Source organism: Saccopteryx bilineata, chromosome 4 (assembly GCF_036850765.1).
Source record: "Saccopteryx bilineata isolate mSacBil1 chromosome 4, mSacBil1_pri_phased_curated, whole genome shotgun sequence".
NCBI classification, from domain to species: Eukaryota; Metazoa; Chordata; class Mammalia; order Chiroptera; family Emballonuridae; genus Saccopteryx; species Saccopteryx bilineata.
The window spans coordinates 195,840,687-195,860,781 of record NC_089493.1 but is presented as its reverse complement, the minus strand read 5'-3'; the positions used below and the strand labels follow the sequence as shown (position 1 = coordinate 195,860,781).

At 50.9% G+C, this 20,095-nt stretch overlaps 1 non-coding gene and 1 pseudogene across 1 annotated transcript; both read right to left on the bottom strand.

Moving 5' to 3' along the window:
• Positions 1–8,092: 8,092 nt before the first annotated feature.
• LOC136335624 (olfactory receptor 10AC1-like) lies at positions 8,093–12,279 on the bottom strand (annotated as a pseudogene).
• A 1,761-nt stretch (positions 12,280–14,040) lies between these two features.
• On the bottom strand, positions 14,041–14,116 carry TRNAG-GCC (transfer RNA glycine (anticodon GCC)). The gene has a single exon. It is a non-coding gene; the product is annotated as a tRNA-Gly (tRNA).
• Positions 14,117–20,095: the final 5,979 nt, after the last annotated feature.

Genomic DNA, 20,095 nt, shown 5'->3' with positions numbered 1-20,095 from the left:
GGAGAAGGGGGACGCTCTGCTTGCGGGCCACACAGCGACTCCAAATCCCAACCAGACGGTAGGGGGCGCCCTCTCCGGGAACGCAGGAGCCCAGCGCCGTTGTTCCTCTGCTGCCGCGCGCCTTGCTGCTGTCACACCTCGCCCCCTGAGCCTAGGGGACATTCTGGATCCCACTCCTGGCACACGGTGGCACAAGATTTAATTGGCCCGTTGCAAACAGCCTGAGTTCCTGGTGCCAGTGCCACTGTAAAGCACCCATGGAGCGGCCAGGGCGCTGCTCAGCGCCGGGTGCACCCATGCGCCAGAGCATTGGCCCTGTGCTGTCTCAGGGCCTGGGGCCACACCGGTGATCCCACCGCCATTGCGCAGCAGAGGCCGACCCTAATGCTAGAGAGGTCCATTGAGACACCCTGGAGAGGAAAGTGGCCACTTGCAAGTCCAGCCGCAGGGGAGGTCAGGACAGGTCTTTCCGGGAGCAATCCATAAGGTCAAATCAGTGGGGGATAATAAAGTTGGAAAATGAAACTTGAAACTGATAAATGAAATTTAAAATGTGAAACTTTTAAATATATATATATTTAAAAGGGGCTAAGAGAGGAGATTATTATTATTTTTTTACAGGGACAGAGAGAGTCAGAGAGAGGTATAGATAGGGACAGACAGGAATGGAGAGAGATGAGAAGCATCAATCATCAGTTTTATGTTGCGACACCTTAGTTGTTCATTGATTGCTTTCTCATATGTGCTTTGACTGCGGTCCTTCAGCAGACCGAGTAACCCCTTGCTCGAGCCAGTGACCTTGGGTCCAAGCTGGTGAGCCTTTTGCTCAAGCCAATGAGCCCGCACTCAAGCTGGTGACTTTGGAGTCTCAAACTTGGGTCCTTCCGCATCCCAGTCTGACACTCTATCCACTGCGTCACTGCCTGGTCAGGCTAAGAGAGGAGATTTTAAAAGTTCCCATCACAAGAAAGCAAACTTGTAACTATGTGAGGTGACAAGATAACTAGACTTATTGTGGTGATCACTTTCCAATATATACAAGTTTGGAATCTTTATATTGTACACCTGAAACTAATATAATGTTATATCTCAACAAATAAAGAAACTGAAATAGAAACTTTATGCATATCAAGATTAAAATTATTGGAAAAGACTTTGTACATAACAAAAAAATATAGAAAAAAATAAAAAGAAAAACAACAAAATAGAAGAAGGAAAAGAAAACAAAAAACACTAAAAAAGAAAACCAGGACTTTGTACAGCAGGAGGGAAGAAAAAGGGACCAAATGGCTGTTGAGAAGGTTTAATGCTCACTCTGAGCCACAGAAATGCAGCCTCTAGTGCTATTTCTAAAGCAGTGATTTTCAACCTTTTTGAGCCGTGGCACATTTTTTACATTTACAAAATCCTGGGCATACCACCTACCAAAATGACACAAAATGACACTCTAACACAGTACATATTATACACATAGTTAATAATATAGTTTCTAAATGTATTTATACTCACTTAGTGTGAAACCTGGGCCTGTTTCGATGAACACAAAAGGAATATCCTGGCAGGAATGGTAGAAAGACACACACGAAGCTCTTCCTCAACAGTTCTCAGTCTCTCTCTGTTTTTAGTTTTTATCGCAGTCAAGCTTGAGAAGCTCAGCTCACATAGATATGTGGTTGAAAACGGGAACAATGTCAAAATAGCTTTGTTGGCCAGAATGGGGAACTCCTTGGCAACAGATAACCAAAAACTGTCCAAAGGAAGATCAGCAAACTTTAGCTTTAAACCACGATCTTGTTTCAGTTCAATGAGTTCCTCTTGCTCCTTTAAAGTCATGTCCTTTCCAGCAACAGATACTCAGCTGTATGGGTCCCTAACCCAGTCAAGGCATTCTGTGAAGGCTGAAGAGAAATAAAATGACAAAGTCTTCTCAAGAGTTTTCAAATGTCTGCCAATCACCTCGCACATTGCAGCAGTGTTGCCATCATGCTGTTTCTCGGTGGGCAGGAACATCTCAAGGTTGCCACGCTGCACATGTTGTTGCCAGAGCCGCACCTTTAAATGGAATCCGTTCATTTTATCCAGGGGTCCCCAAACTTTTTACACAGGGGGCCAGTTCACTGTCCCTCAGACCGTTGGAGGGCCGGACTATAAAAAAAACTATGAACAAATTCCTATGCACACTGCACATATCTTATTTTAAAGTAAAAAAAACGGGAACAAATACAATATTTAAAATAAAGAACAAGTAAATTTAAATCAACAAACTGACCAATATTTCAATGGGAACTATGCTCCTCTCACTGACCACCAATGAAAGAGGTACCCTTCCAGAAGTGCAGCGGGGGCCGGATAAATGGCCTCAGGGGGCCACATGTGGCCCGCGGGCCATAGTTTGGGGACCCCTGATTTTATCAGTGCTTGTAAGCAGGTTTTCATTTTGGCCTTGCATTCGTGTGTTCAGTTCATTCAGATAATGAAATATATCAGCCAGGTATGCCAGCTTTGCACACCACTCATCACTTGCAAGCAGCTTTGAGTAATCGGATCTCTCGTTTGTCAGAAATACTTTAAGTTCCTCTCGCAACTCATACACACGGGACAGCACTTTGCCGCATGACAGCTACTGGACCTCTGTGTGGAGCAATAAGATTTTATGTTCCGCTCCCATTTCTTTACACAAAGATGCAAATAAGCGACATCTCAAAGGTCGCGTCTTCACAAAGTTCGCTATGCTCACAACATTATCCAACACAGGAGCCCGTTTCTCATTGTTTGAACGTAAGCGGGCCGTAGTTTGGGGACCCATGTTTAATTTCCCCACGGCACACCTGACCATGTCTCACGGCACACTGGTTGAAAAACACGGTTCTGGCCTGACCTGTGGTGGCGCAGTGGGATAAAGCGTCGACCTGGAACACTGAGGTCGCCGGTTCGAAACCTTGGGCTTGCCTGGTCAAGGCACATATGGGAGTTGATGCTTCCTGCTCCTCCCCCTTCTCTCTCTCTCTCTCACTCCTCTCTCTCTAAAAAAAATCAATAAATAAAATAAATAAATAAATAAATAAAAAGAAAAACACGGTTCTAAAGACCCAAAATAGGCCCTAGCCGGTTGGCTCAGTGGTGGAGCGTTGGCCTGGCGTGCAGAAGTCCCGGATTCGATTCCCGGCCAGGGCACACAGGAGAGGCGCCCATCTGCCTCTCCACCCCTCCCCCTCTCCTTCCTTTCTGTCTCTCTCTTCCCCTCCCACAGCGAGCCTCCATTGGAACAAAGATGGCCCGGGCGCTGGGGATGGCTCCTTGGCCTCTGCCCCAGGCGCTAGAGTGGCTCTGGTCGTGGCAGAGCAACGCCCTGGAGGGGCAGAGCATCGCCCCCTGGTGGGCCGAGCGTCGCCCCCTGGTGGGCGTGCCGGGTGGATCCCGGTCGGGCGCATGCGGGAGTCTGTCTGACTGTCTCTCCCTGTTTCCAGCTTCAGAAAAATACAAAAAAAAAAAAAAAAAGAAAAAAAGAAAAAAAGAAAAAAAAAAGACCCAAAATATATAAACCTTTTAAAAGTATCCCAGGACCTGGGGGCAGGGAGCTGGGCTCCTAATCCACTTTACATGGAAAGATAAACAACTTCTTAACCCAAAACAACCACACCTGCCTTTGGTCAATATCCAGGCTGCTCACGCCAAGAAGGCCCCCTGCCAGCTAGTCAACGTGGTCTCCCGGGTTGTGGCTGTTGGTCTTAGGTACTCAGCCGGGATGCTATTTTGCTAGCGGATCCCTCAAGCCTGTCTCAGGACATGCCCTGGAACAAATCAGCCACCTGCACGACTGCACCGCAGATAGTCCAGCATCCCTAAGTCTCTCCTGAGGAGGTTTGGGGGTGTCTAGCGCTTGGTAGCAAGAACCTCCCATGTGCATCAGGTTCCTGAGCACCAGCGTCAGGGAGAAGCAGAAGTTGAGGATGGAGGTGGCCTGGACAGATGGACAGAGGCTGCCCTTCATGAGATTTCTGGGGCAGTTCATTCTTGGCATTCCATGTTGCCTGCACAGATATATAATACTTCTTCCCGGGCTCCAAATCACCCTTCATAAGCATGCCGTTTCTCCCTCTAAGAGGTTAGGTATGCAGGATTTACCAGCACTGCCTCTGCCTCTGGGACTAAGTTCCTGAATGGACCCTTCAGGGGATATTTCTAGGAAAAGTTCCTTCCCATGGAATCTGGAACTTTGGCCTGGCCAATCAGGGCTCTCCTGTTTTCTGAATGCGGTTGTTATGCCAACCTTCTGTTGCTTCTGAGGCTCAGTGCCTTGGCCAGGTGGGTCCCTGGGTTCTCACAGCTGGCTCCAACACCAGGGGAGATTCAGGGGAGAATTCGGTCTAGATCCTGGCCTTTGGTAGGACTCCAGAGCTGTGTCCCCAACCCTGGACCTGCCAGACCACCCAGAGCTTGTCCATGGTGGATTTTTCCATCAGCTATTTAGTAAGAACTGCCAAGGTCACTGATCTTGAAATACAAGAACAGGTTTGAAGACCTGGCTTCAAAACCTCTCTTCAGAGAGTTCACAGTCTGTGTGTGTGTGTGTGTGTGTTTGGGGGGTAGTGTAGTTGAGTGGGAAGTCAGTTATATTTTAGATGTTAAAATTATATTTTATTTATTTATTTATTTATTTTTATTTTTATTTTTTTCATTTTTCTGAAGCTGGAAACAGGGAGAGACAGTCAGACAGACTCCCGCATGCGCCCGACCGGGATCCACCCGGCACGCCCACCATGGGGCGATGCTCTGCCCATCCTGGGCGTCGCCATGTTGCGACCAGAGCCACTCTAGCGCCTGGGGCAGAGGCCACAGAGCCATCCCCAGTGCCCGGGCCATCTTTGCTCCAATGGAGCCTTGGCTGCGGGAGGGGAAGAGACAGACAGAGAGGAAAGCGCGGCAGAGGGGTGGAGAAGCAAATGGACGCTTCTCCTGTGTGCCCTGGCCGGGAATCGAACCCGGGTCCTCCGCACGCTAGGCCGACGCTCTACCGCTGAGCCAACCAGCCAGGGCAAAATTATATTTTAGAATGATAATTATGACTGAGAGGAGGAAGGAAAGGGTCCTTCCTGCCTTAGTGTGTTCAGGCTGCCAAATCAAAACACCAACTGAGTGGCTTAGAAAGGACAGAAATTCATTTCTCACAGTTCTGGAGACGGGAAGTCCAAGACCAAGGCGCCAGCAGGTCAGTGTCTGCCGAGCACCTACTTTCTGACTCCCGGGTGGCTGTCTTCTCCCTGTGTTCTCACATGGCTGGAGAGCGAGGGAGCTCTCTGGGGTCTCATTTATAAGGCCACTAATCCCGTCAGTGAGAGTCCCACCCTTGTGCGTGGCCTAATCACTTCCCAAAGGCTTCCCCTCCGAATATCATAACATCTGGGGTTAGAATTCAATGTCTGAATTTTGAGGGGAGCACAAACCTTCGGTCTCTAGCAGGTGGAGTACTTAGGCCGATCCCTGAAGAGTAGCAGGCATTTTCGCAGGTGGAGAGAAGGGGCACATCAGGGGTGTAAAGCCAGCAGCCAAGGTCAGGGCCACTATCACAGCAGCCCGGCCCATGCAGGTTCGCATTGGATTCGGACAGTCGGTAAAGAAACAACGGAGCCAAAAACTGGTGGGCCATAGTCTTTAATTCTAGCTTGCACCGGGCGGGCAAGTAAAAAACACACACTGGGCTCCAAAACCCACTCACATTCAGTGCTCACAAAGCCACTGACTTATCCGAGTTTCCTAGAATCAAAGGTTTCTAGCTCACCAGCCTTATTCTCCTCAGTTCCCCATCTCCTTCCTTATCCCAGATACAAACTCTGCACAAACTGGCTTCTCACTCCACACTCTGCCATCTTGGCTGCTTTCCCTGGCCTACTCCACGTGGCCTTTCTCTGCTCTCCTCTGCTCTCTCATGCTAATCTCAGGAACCAAGAGGGCAAGTTCCCGTTCTACCCCTATTTTATAGTGTAGCTTCACAACCTCTAATCCAATATACAAAATAGGGAAGTCTCTATACAAAGTTACTTATCTGAGACATGATTGGATTGCACCACCCCACATCAAAAAGGGTAGGAAAGGCTTAATCCCAAAACCAAGCTCCAGGCTACAACCATCCTGCCTGCCCCCAACATACATTAATATCACCTGGGTACCTCCACATGGGCAGTATTATCTTTTACAAAGTGAGCATAATATATTTTATCTGCCCAACAAGGGGCATAAAGCAGCATAAGCAAAGGCGTGGTCATTAGGAGGGCTTGCCTCACTTGTGGGCAGCTCGAGTCAGCTGTAGTTTGTTTTACATACGGCAAAGCACACAAATCTTAAGTGTGTATCTTGATGAAGTTTTGCACACTATAAACCCAGGTAATCACCACTGAAATCAAGATGCAGAACATTTCCAGTGTCCAAGAAGTCTCCCTCGGCCATCCAGGTCCTTGCCCAGTGTTGGGCAGAGAAAATGTATTATGCTCACTTTGTTAAAGATAACAGGAGGAGGCCGTCGCCCAGGTGATATTATTTATTTATTTATTTATTTTTTTAATTTATTCATTATAGAGAGGAGAGGGAGAGACAAAGAGAGGGACAGAGAGAGAGAGAGGAGAGACAGAAGGGGGAGGAGCTGGAAGCATCAACTCCCATATGTGCCTTGACCAGGCAAGCCCAGGGTTTCGAACCGGTGACCTCAGCATTTCCAGGTTGATGCTTTATCCACTGCGCCACCACAGGTCAGGCGCCCAGGTGATATTAATGTGTGTTGGGGTGGGCTAAAGGCAGGCAGAATCCTTTAGCCTGGGGCTTGGTTTTGGGATTAAGCCTTTCCTACCCTTTTTGATGTAGGGCGGTACAATCCTATCATGCCTCAGAGGGTGACTTTGTATTAGAGACTTCCCTGTTTTGTATATTGGATTAAGGGTTTGGATTTCTACACTATAAAATGGGGACGGAATGAGAGTTTGGCCTCTTGGTTCCTGGGATGATTAGCATGAGAGAGTAGAGCCAGCAGCGGAAGGAGGCCATGTGGAGGAGGCCAGGAGAAGCAGCTAAGATGGCAGAGTGTTGAGTGAGATGCCAGTTTGTGTAGAGTTTGTATCTGGGATAAGGAAGGAGATGGGGAACAGAGGAGAATAAGTCTGGTGAGCTAGAAACCTTTGATTCTAGGAAACTCAGATAAGTCAGTAGCTTTGTGAGCACTGGATGTGACTGGGTTTTGGAGCCCAGTGTGTATTTTTTACTTGCCCGCCGGGTGCAAGCTAGAATTAAAGACTATGGCCCACCAGTTTTTGGCTCCATTGTTTCTTTACCGACTGTCCGAATCCAATGCGAACCTGCATGGGCCGGGCTGCTGTGATAGTGGCCGTGGCCATGCCTTCTGGCTTTACACCCAGGTAATGGTTATCGTGACATCAAGTCCCATAGATTAGTTTATTGTTGGCCTTTATGTAAATGGGAGCATACCGCATGTCCTCTTTATGTCTTACTTCATATACTCAGTAATGTGTCTCTGTTGTGCTTTTTTTTTTTTTTTTTGCTGCTAACAGCAGCTCATTCTTTTACATTCCTGTGCAACATTCCATTGCATGCCTATGCCACGCGTTGTTTGTATCTATCAGGTTCATGAACATTTGGCTTGTTTTCAGGTTTTGTTTATTATAAACAATGCTGCCAGAAACTCCTTGTGCATTAGTACTCACTTCTCTTCAAAAGACACTTTGTGGCTAGATTTAGGGCACTGGTTCTTAACCAGCATTGTCATCCGGGGATGACCAGCAAGGGACATTTGGCAATGTGTGACATTTTTTGATGATCACAGCTCCGGGTTGGTGTGTGCTACTGCCATCTAGTGGGTAGAGATAGGCATGCGGCTAAACGTTCTACATTGCGCAGGAAAAGCCCACAGTGTGGAACCACGCAGCTCAAAATGTTAGCAGGAGCTGGAGTCCGATTTTGGAGTCCTTCCTTGTAATCCCTATGGAGGTTCTGTCCAGGTAGCCTTGGGGACACACAGGTGGCTCTGGAATGGCGAGGTTTCTATCAGTGAGGGAGATTCAGGACAGACACCATCTGTCATCCAGCGTTAAGGGACATCAGCCTGGTGGGCGGTCCCTGGCATCCGATGGCTGACTGCCCGCCGCAGTGCGCCCCGCACGTCCCGGTTCCGCAGCATGTAGATGGTGGGGTAGAGCAGTGGTGTCAGGTTGATGCAGATGAGGACCACCAGCTTGTCCTCCTTGAGGGAGCGGCTGCGCAGGGCTCTGGCGTACACGGCCGTCGCACAGCAAAAGTGGAGCACAGCCACGGCGAAGTGTGAAGCCACCGTGTGGAAAGCCTTGTGGCCGTCGGTGGCCCCGCCGACCCCCAGAATGACCACCGACACCATGGTGTAGGAGAGCAGGGTCAGAGCCAGTGGCAGCACGAGCAGCAGCAGGCGAGCCGCCAGCAGGACGTGGTCCTGACGGTGCTGGTTCCCGCAGGCCAGTGCCAACACCACCGTCAGGTCACAGAACACGTGGTCCCTCCGCCACACCCCCGCGGCAGAAGGGCAGCTGGAATATGGCGGTGGTGCGCCCACAGGCTGGGAGGGAGCCCCCAACACAGCAGCAGGTAAGAAGGCCCCAGCAGACCCCAGTGGTCATGAGCTGAGGGTAGTAGAGGGGGCGGCAGATGGCCAGGCAGTGGTCCGGGACCATGGCATCCAGGAACAGGCACTCAGAGCCACCCAGCGCCACAAAGCGGCCCATCCGGGCAGCACAGGTGGAGGGGGCCACCGCCTGGCCACCAGGGGGCAGGAGGAAGCCAGCAAGCATGAGCCGGGGTGGGGGGGCGGGGCTCAGCGCCAGGGTGTTGGCTGCCTCCACGGCAGACAGGGCCCGCAGGAAGAAGTATAAGGGCGTGTGCAGGGTGGGGTCCACCACGGCCAGAGCCAGGATCAGCAGGTTCTTGCCAGCGTGGTCAGATAGAGTGGCAGGAGGAGGGCAAAGAGCAGCGCCTTGAGCCACTAGGACCACCCGGAAATGCCCCGATCACAAACTCCTGGGGGGTGGTCCAGTTTGACCAAGGGCTCGTGTTAGGGCCTGGGAGAGGACAGGTGTGCAGACTGGAGAGGATAGTCAAACTGACACACCCTCCGAGAAAATACCTATTCTTTGCCTCTCCTGAGGTCAGAACCCTCCGCGCGGCCAGCCAGGGACACCCCTTGCTTCTCACACCCCCACTCTCCCCACCCCCAGGCACTCAGGGTCTTCTCCGCAATCCAGTACTTTCTGCCCTCATCTCCCACACCCCAGCGGCCTCCAGGGTTCTATGTGCAGAGCTGCTGTCCACTCTCCCTCTGGCCTCGTGTGCCCCGTGCCCCTCCTGGGGCCCAGGTGCCTTCTTCACACCATCCAGATCCTATCGGTTCCCTCCAGCGTTCTAAGCCCCGCCTTATCCATACCTACGGGAGCCAGGCACCGGCGTCCCAGCCCACAGCTAACAGGGAAGTCTGGGGGCTGAGTTGGGAGGATTGGTTTCCAGTCCTGCCTGTGATGTTGCCCAACTCACTTCTTTCTCTGGGTCTCAGATTCTTCATCTATCCCCTTGATGTGGGACTGGGGCTCTGGAGCCCCCGATGTCCCCAGATCTAATTGTCCAGTGTCTCATGGAGTGAAGATGGCACAGGGGGGGCACAGACAGGCTTCGGCCCGCACACACCTAGCCTGTCATCTCAGCTCTTTCCCCGACCAGGGGCGAGAATGTGGGGGGAGTCTGTAACCTGAAGCACCAGCCACCTCCTCAGCCTCACGCCACTGTTGTGGTGATGGATTGAAATTATGAATGGAAGTGGCCCGGTACTTCAGGGTCTGTGCATAGAAAGTTCCACTGAATGAAAAACACCAAATATCAAGACATGCTCTGTCCTCTCATACGCTCTCTGCTCCCGGGGTGGTCGTTACCTTCCACCCAGGCTGGCCATCTCCGGATGGAAGTTACCTGGGGAGACTAGCTAGCCAGCAGGAGAGGACCTGGAGGCCAAGACCTGCAGTAGACCAGGGCTGCCTTTCCAGCTGCTCGGACTTGGGGACCTGCTGTGCCTTCAAGTTTCCAGCCTTTGTTTCCCCTCCAAAACCCCACCCCCACCCCACCAGCTCTTCCCCCATGGTCTCCTGCCTCCACCCTATTCTTCATGGACAGTCCCCTCACATGCCCTCTAAATGGCCATGTGAGTGAGAGAACAGAATCCAAAGCGCAGCTGCCTCTGCTGTTACTACTACTGCCATTTGCGGAGCCTTGATGGTGTGCGGGTGCGTTCTCAGCACCCACCTGCGCCCCGTTATTTCACCTTTGCAAGGCCACTCTGAAGTAGTGGGTGTTGTTATTACTCTACAGACAAGGAAGCCGAGACTTAGAGAGATCAGCCTGTAAAAGGGGCCACCCAGCATCTCCCTCAGTTGGGATTTGTCCCCCTAACTGATTTCCAAATCTGTGCTCTTATGTAGGGGGGCCTGCTCATCTATCTCTCTTCTCTGTCGGTCTTGCCCCAGCCAAACAAGGGGAAAAAGAGCAGGACTGAAGGAAAGAGAATGAAACAGACTTAGAGGCAAAGAGGTGTAGACGCAGAACGAGGTGTTAGACCAGAAACGGGCAGAGGCACCTGCCTGCCGAGGGCAGTGGAAGACAGGTTAGAAGTGATGACATGCGCCATGTGGCAGAGTGTCCCAGACCCAGGAGGTTCGTGAGGCTCTGGGCTAATGAGAAAGAGAGAGAGAAAGAGAGAGAGAGAGAGAGAGAGAGAGAGAGAGAGGCAGAGAGAGATAAACAGATAGACACACAAAGAGCCAGAGACAGAATCTCCCATGTCTCCTGGACCTAAACCTCCCAGAATTTCCTTACTATGGCTTTCAGCTGGTGAATTTCAGCAGGGGCTCTGTACTCAGTACCCGGCACCCCTGCCCCTTAGGAGCCATTCCCCATGACATCCCTGGAAGAAAAAGACCAGAATAGGAAAATTCACTAAAGGAGACAGCCAGACTCAGGGCCACCTGAATTCTGGCTTGACTGGAATCCTCAGCTCCTGGGTTGACCAGGCCCATTGCCTTCTGTTCTCACAATGGCTCCCAAGAGAGGGAGAGACTGACCGGTATAGTTGATGAGGGTAGAAATCTTCATTATCATCATTATCACCACCACCACCACCATCACCACCACCATCACCACCACCACTATCACCACCACCCCATCTCCATCACCACCCTACCACCATCACTATCACTACCCCTACCCCCACCCCCACCCCCACCACCATCACCACCATCATTACTACCCCCACCACCATCATCACCACCATCATCATCACCATTATCATCACCACCATCATCACCACCTCCACCACCATTATCACCACCATCATCACCACCCCCATTACCATCACCATCACCACTCCTACCACCACCACCACCACCATCATTGCCATCACCACCACCACCATCATCACCACCATCACCATCACTATCACCACCAACACTAACACCACCATCACCATCACCACCTCCACCATCAGCATCACCATCACCACCATCGCCATCACCACCAACACCACCACCATCACCATCACCACCAACACCAACACCACCATCACCACCACCATCACCACCACCACCACTGCCATCACCACCATCACTACCATCGCCATCACCACCACCATCATAACCATCACTACCACCATCCCCACCACCGTCATCACCACCACCACCATTATCACCACCATCATCACCACCCACCACCATTATTACCACCATCATCACCACCCCCATTACCATCACCAGCACCACCACCACTACCATCACCACTCCTACCACCGCCACCATCACCATCATCATCACCACCACCATCACCACCGCCACCATCACTATCACCATCACCATCACCACCCTCACCATCAACACCACCACCATCACCATCACCACCACCACCATCGCCATCATCACCGCCATCACTACCATCATTACCACCATCACCATCACTATCACTACCAACACCAACACCACCATCACCACACCACCACTACCACCACCATCACCACCATCACCACCACCACCATCACCATCACCATCACCACCCTCACCATCACCACCATCACCACCACCACCATCGCCATCATCACCGCCATCACTACCATCATTACCACCATCACCATCACCATACTATCACCAACACCACCATCACCACCACCACCACCATCACCACCATCACCATCATCACCACCATCACCACCATCACCACCATCATCACCACCACCATCATCACCACCATCGCCATCACCACCACCATCACTACCATCACCATCACCACCACCACCATCACTACCACCGCCACCATCACCATCACTACCATCATCATCATCACTACCACCACCACCATCACCATCGCCATCACCACCACTACCACCACCATCACCATCACCACCATCACCACCACCACCATCACCACCATCATCACATCACCACTACCACCACCATCATCACCACCATCATTACCATCACCACCACCATCAGCATCACCCCTACCACCATTACCATCCTTGGAAAATACTCCAAAGTGCTAAACAACAAAACCCAACAATAAACTTTTTGTGTTCTCATTGCACATTTGAAGAGAAAATGATACCATTGCAGAATATGTAGTTTTATATCCTGCTATTCCCATTTATTATTGAATTATACATATTTTCTATGTGCTACATATCCTCTCTTTAACTGTCTATTTCAAGTACATATTTTTTAAAAATATGAAATACCTGCTTCTAGCTTCAAAGTATGATAGAATAGTACAGCCTGTCCCACAGACTTGGCCTCCACACTCACCCAGAGTCAATGGCTTTTCTCAGGCTCCTGTTTCTCCTTAAAGATATTCTAGGAATATACAGAATAGGATGCGTGTGTATGTGTTATTTACTATCTTTAGTGGACAAAATATTAGCAGCATCCTCAAATTATTATTATAAGTCCTTTTTCACTTAGTAGTATGTCTTGGAAATCATTCTATATTGGTTTATTTTAGTTATTTAATAAACACTGTGTCTACTGTTTATCAGACACTGTTCTTTGGTGATAAAAAATATCAATCCCTTCAATCTTCACGATAACCCTTCTGTGTAGATACTATTGTCACCATGGAGGAGAAAGATGTGGCATGACTTGCGTATGGTCAAACAGCTGCTAAAGGGGTCGCGTGTCCACGCTTTCAAACACTCCATGGTGCAGTCCCTACCTATCCTGTACTGCCTCAGTACAATGATGGGTGTCCCCATTCCTTAGCACATTGCATCACATGCCACTGTCTGCAGGTGCCCTCATTTATTTAACAAGTTCCTGTTGAAGGACATTGAGATGGTCTCTGATCATTGACTCTCATAATCAATATTGCGATAAATATCCTCATCCATGTTATTTGGTATGTGTGCCATTAATATATCAAAGGGTCTGCATATTTTTAATTATTACTACTGACGTGTTTGTTAATCTCCACAGTTATTACAGCACTGTGTGTCTCCATCCAGAATGTATGAATGTAACTGCTTCTCCACACTGCCACCAGCACAGTAAGAAGACATTGTTTTGTCACTGATAATTCGATAGAAATGCAGTAGCTCAGGATAATTTTAATTTGAACTTCTCTATGAGTAACGTTGACCTTTTTATATTTTAAAAAATATATTTATATTTTTGGCACTGATTATTCTTTTCTTTTTTTTTCTTTTTGTATTTTTCTGAAGCTAGAAACGGGTAGAGACAGTCAGACAGACTCCCGCATGCGCCCGACCGGGATCCACCTGGCATGCCCACCAGGGGGCAATGCTCCGCCCATCTGGGGCGTCGCTCTGTTGCTACGAGAGCCACTTTAGCGCCTGGGGCAGAGACCAAAGAGCCATACCCAGCGCCTGGGCCATCTTTGCTCCAATGGAGCCTTGGCTGCGGGAGGGGAAGAGAGAGACAGAGAGGAAGGAGAGGGGGAGGAGTGGAGAAGCAGATGGGCGCTTCTCCTATGTGCCCTGGCCGGGAATCGAACCCGGGATTTCTGCACGGCAGGCCGACGCTCTACCACTGAGCCAACCGGCCAGGGCCGGCACTGATTATTCTTATTCTGTCTTTTTTTTTTTCTTGTTTACCTTTGGCTCTTTTTCCTATTGGTTATAACTTGTTTTTAATTTCCTGGTTTGATATTTCTCTTCTGATATTGTTTACAGTGGATTTTGCCATGGAGAAATATTTTTCTTTTTTCAGTGTAGTCAGTTATATTTTCTTTTGTTGCTTCTGGTTTGTATATCATACTTGGAAGACTATCCATATTCTAAATAAAAAAATATATTTGCCTATGATTTCTTCTTACTTATATTTTGATTTTTTTTTTTTTTTTTTTTACCCATTAAATGTTTAATCCATATGCAATTTATCCTGTAAGATGTGGATAGGAATCCAATTTTGTTTTTGCATTAGTCATCACTGAAAAAATAAACATTAAAAACGACATAGAATAGACTCACAGAGCCCTGGCCGGTTGGTTCAGCGGTAGAGCGTCGGCCTAGCGTGCGGAAGACCCGGGTTCGATTCCCGGCCAGGGCACACAGGAGAAGCGCCCATTTGCTTCTCCACCCCTCCGCCGCGCTTTCCTCTCTGTCTCTCTCTTCCCCTCCCGCAGCCAAGGCTCCATTGGAGCAAAGATGGCCCAGGTGCTGGGGATGGCTCTGTGGCCTCTGCCCCAGGCGCTAGAGTGGCTCTGGTCGCAATATGGTGACGCCCAGGATGGGCAGAGCATCGCCCCCTGGTGGGCAGAGCGTCGCCCCTGGTGGGCGTGCCGGGAGGATCCCGGTCGGGCGCATGCGGGAGTCTGTCTGACTGTCTCTCCCTGTTTCCAGCTTCAGAAAAATGAAAAAAAAAAAAAAAGAATAGACTCACAGAAAAGTGCACAAAATAATGGCAGAGTTGGATGAAATTTCACAAAGTGGAAAAAATAGAACATTACCAGGATTCCAGAAATCCTCTTCATCCCCTCACCATGGACCTCCTTCTTCCCTAAAGGCAAACTCTGCTTGTTAGCGCCTTACATTAGTTTTGTTTTTGTGTCTGGTGTCAACGGATGTAACAACTCCTCTCTGGAAATGTGAGGCCTGGGAGAAAAGTGCTGCCCTCAGCGTGAAATTGTTTCCAGATCCCAACACCCCCCCCCCCCCCACCTCAGTCCCCCCACCCCCCGTGGTGAAAAACACGTTGGGAATGAAAATTGAATTCCTGGCGTCTCCTTCTCAGATGAGTGGGCATTAATCACCCCAAATATGGTCGATGCAAACAGATGGATAGCAAACAGTGGCACTTCAGTGAAGAGAAGCGTGGAGGCAGCCGATGCCACAATGACCTGGGAAAGAGCCACGTGCCAGTGACCTAACAGTCGCTGACTGCGCCTGCGGGCTCTGCGGGGGCACCGGAGCAGACGGGTTCTGAAGAGCTCTGTTTATTCCCTTGTGTAACTTAGCCCCTAAAAGAGGGCGTCTCCGCAGGAATATCTGTGAGGCGAGGGAAACCCCACTACGCTGTGGGTCCAAGAGCAAAGCGTCCTCCCCATTCCAAGTGATTTACTCAGGGACAGAGCCAGAACCTACAAGGGGATCATTTCCTGAAGTTTTGACAACAAGCTTCGGGAGACTACTAGATCGGCTGGCCTGGGTTTCTCCTGGACAGGAAGCTTTGAGCCGATGACCTTCAGCATGACCTCTTGCGGTTGCTGCTCCGAAGTCAAGTGAGGCCGCAGCATCAAGGGAGGGTGTCCGTCCAGACAGCGCGCAGTGGGCTCAGCTATGTGCATGTCTAGTTCTTTTTTTTTTTTTTTTTTTTTTTTTTTTTTTTTTTTTATTTATTTTAGAGAGGAGGGGGGAGATAGTGAGAGAGAGATAGAGAAAGAGAGAAGAGGGAGGAGCAGGAAGCATCAACTCCCATATGTGCCTTGACCAGGCTAGCCAGGGTTTTGAACTGGCAACCTCAGTGTTTCCAGGTTGACGCTTTATCCACTGCGCCACCACAGGTCAGGCGCATGTCTAGTTCTTGACAGCAAACACTGTTTGAGAACTAAATGTGAGCACACTCTGGTCGGCATGGTGCAGCACTTCCTGGCCTTGGGAGCTGGTTGAAAGGATTAGGTAAAGGGAAAGAACTCGTTTTCTAGTTGGGGGTGAGCTCGGAAGGAAACAGCACAGCTACCTGTAAGAACAAACTTTATTTCTAAATGGAGCTGGAGGTGGGGCCTGCTGAGGGTACAGGCCTATCCCCTATCACTGCTCTAATGTCCACACTCAGCCACTGCGGCTGATGCTGAGGCCAGGAGGGGCCGAGGAGCGGGTTTTGGGGGTGGGTCATGTGGTGGGCCCTCTTGAGGAGCCCTGATGCCTCTCACGCAGCCTCAGGCCCCACTCCTGGGCCTCTGGGCTGCACTTCCACGCAGCAGTCTCATGACCTGGAAGGACAGCCAGAGGGCGGGGGTCAGGTTTTCTGCCGGGCGTCTGTTTCCTCTAGCTTGGGCACCTGGTGAAGAACAAGCTGGGACCCTGCGCGTTGGCTCAGTGGTAGAGCGTCAGCCTGGCGTGCACAAGTCCCGGGTTCGATTCCCGGCCAGGGCACACAGGAGAAGCACCCATCTGCTTCTCCACCCCTTCGGGCGCTGGGGATGACTCCTTGGCCTCTGCCCCAGGCGCTAGAGTGGCTCTGGTAGCAATAGAGCGACGCCCCGGAGGGGCAGAGCATCGCCCCCTGGTGGGCAGAGCGTCGCCCCCTGGTGGGCGTGCTGGGTGGATCCCGGTCGGGCGCATGCGGGAGTCTGTCTCTCCCCATTTCCAGCTTCAGAAAAATACAAAAAAAAAAAAAAAAAAAAAAAAAGAACAAGCTGGGCTCCAGGAGAGCTTCCTGGTGTGAGCTAGAAAGGGCGCTGCCCCCTCCCCAGCCCGTGCCCCTGGTCCTCTGTGTGTTCCTGGAAAGGCTCTGAAGTCCACGCGTCAGGAGGCAGCAGTCCCTGCTCCGCAGCAGGCCCGCAGGAGGCTTGCAGGCAGCGGTCTGAGCGTTGGATGGCTCTTCCTGCAGATCCTGTGTCCCTTCCCTTTCCTTCTCCACCCTCGGACCCTCTGGGCCAAAACGGCCCGCTCCCCTTGTCTTCTTCCTGTTCCTCTGCCTGGCCTCTGTCTGTCACACTGGCTCCTGTTCCTGCCCCTCTCTGCCCTGCTTGCCCCCACTCTGTATTCTGTCTCAATCTCTCCCTCCCTGGGTCCCTCTGACTTTCTCTCCTGCTGTCTGCTCCCCACGCCGACCCCCGACCCCCAGCAAGAAGCGGATGCAACCTTGGAGCAGGCCCAGCTGAACGTCCTGGGCTTTGGCATTCCGGATGGGAAGGGCAGTGGCGATGGGGACGCGGGTGACAGAGAGCAGAAGCAGCGATAGGACCAGTGGGCACCACATGGCTAGGCAGGCAGAGCTGCAGGGAGGGGTGAGGAGGTGAAGGGTGGGCGGGCAGAGGCCCCGCCCGTTATCCGGACGCCTCCGCCCACCCTGTCCAACCCCTTTACTCCCCTCTCCGATCCCCCTTTTCCCCTTCTGTGTGGTAGGCTCACCGCCCCAGAGGTCCGGCCCTCACGCACAGGCCTGTCATCCCTCACCTGCCCACAGCCTGGTCACCGGCCTCGGGCTTCCCAAGAACAGTTAGATCCAGAAAGTTGCCTGAGCGGCCCCTGGAGCTCTGGCTGCAGCTAGAACCCAAGCCACGCCCCCAACACTGACCACGCCCTCCAAGGCCACGCCCGCCCCCTGTTACACACACCCTGTCCCGCCTTACAATGGTCACGACACAGCCACACCCTCATTCCTTAACTACACCCCTGGAATCACGACAAGTCTCCACTCACCGTATTACACGTCCCTGTAAGCCAGATTCCTAGCCAAAGTCACCATTCTATTTGTTGAGCAAGACCCTGGAGACGCACCATCTTGTCCCTGTTCCCATAAGTGAATCCCAACCCTCAGTTGAGGCATGGCCGTCCCAGAAGCCCTGGGCTTGGGGGTTCTCACGTGTCATGGTCTCAAAGCTCTACGCAGCTCTCTCTTGTTCAGCACTCCGTCCGGAGCATACCAGCTCCCTGTCTTCCTGAATTCTCAACTCTGGAGCCTCAACTTAGGGAGACCCCCAAGGAAGACCACCTAACTGCTTGGGGTGCCCTTCCCCGCTCTGTGGCCTACAAAGTCTCTCCAGGAACTATGGAAACAATCGTAGGGATCACTTTGTTTTTCTTCTCTCACGGGTCACTGTCCCACACCTGATGTCCAATGTTTGAATGCCATGATTTCATCCATTGTATCCATTTTTTAAGTTATTTAAGCCGGAAGGTAAATCTGGTTTCTGTTACTCTGAAATAGCTAAAAATAGAAGATGGGAAATTATCTTTTGAGTGATGGCCTCTTTATAGAAACTTTCAAAACTTTATCTTTAATATCCTTCTATTTAACTTTAATGAGGTATGGATATTTCCGTATCATTCTTGTTTGGAGCATCAACCTTTCTTTTGAGGTCATTCTGGGTTTTTTCCATATACAAAATTAAGTCACATCCCCTCTAAGTAGCTCCTCCCCTTTGTGGGGTTTTCCCTCACTTCAGAGATTCCTGGTATCCTGTTGAAATCTCTACTTCTACCTTCTCTCTCTTTTTTTCTTCCAGAGAGAGAGAGAGACAGAGAGAGGGATAGATAGGGACAGACAGGAACGGAGAGAGATGAGAAGCATCAATCATCAGTTTCTCGTTGCGCGTTGCGACTTCTTAGTTGTTCATTGATTGCTTTCTCATATGTGCCTTGACTGTGGGCCTGCAGCAGACCGAGTAACCCCTTGCTCGAGCCAGCAACCTTGGGTCCAAGCTGGTGAGCTTTGCTCAAACCAGATGAGCCTGCACTCAAGCTGGCGACCTCGGGGTCTCGAACTGGGTCCTCTGCATCCCAGTCCGATGCTCTATCTACTGCGCCACCGCCTGGTCAGGCACTACTTCTACCTTCTTTACGTCACATGTTCTTTATTCTTATTGAAGCCTCTTGCAAAACCTCTCCCCACACAGTATCTTTAACCATTGGCTCACCTAATTTATTGAATCTTTATTTTTTTTCTCTTGTCTGATTTCACCTCACAATATTAGGCAGAAAAAAATTGCTACCTTGGAAGCTGAGTGACAAAGGACATGAATCTTTGTCTATACTAAATACACGCCCTCTTTGGAACTGCTTATTTCTACATCACCAGACACTCTTGTGTCTCTGAGAATGTTTACTTAGCACAGACCGCTTTCCCTGTGTCCTTTCTCAGTGGCTGGGTCCCCAGAGGTCTTTCTGCCAGAATGTGTTTTCTCCTGGGAGCTCCTGTGATCTCCGCCGGAGGAAAGGCCGGCCGTACGGCCCCTTCTCAGTGTGGGTTCATGAAGGACACAGACGCCCCAGAACCCAATTGTAGCAAACTGGGATTGACGGCCTACGTTTGTGCACCTCTTCCAATCACCGTGCTACAAAGATTCCCCCTCCTTAAAAAAAAAAAAAAAATCCTTGCTAAGACGTCAAACTTCTGCTGTTGTGAAAGCTTGGTGGGGGGAGGCGTGGAGGAGCACTGCAGCCGCACACCCGCCGCGTGGTCCACGGACCCCACTCTGCCCGCACACCAGCCGCATAGTCCACGGACCCCACTCCACCTGCACACCAGCCGCGTGGTCCACGGACCCCACTCCACCTGCACACCAGCCGCGTGGTCCATGGACCCCACTCCACCTGCACACCAGCCGCATAGTCCATGGACCCCACTCCGCCACGCCGCGTTCAGCCCTGAGCTGAGCTCTCCGGTCCGGCGCATCGTCAGGGCCCGCGAGGACTTGACGGGGGCTAAAGCGCGGGGAAAAAAGAATGCCTTTTCCAAGTTTTGCTCAGCGATGCCACGCTATTTGCACCGGGCTCTTCACTCTCACTTGCCGCAACTTCTCCAGAGACAACTGGCCTGTTTTCCCGCAGAGGATTTTTGACATTATTTCCACTCCACACCCT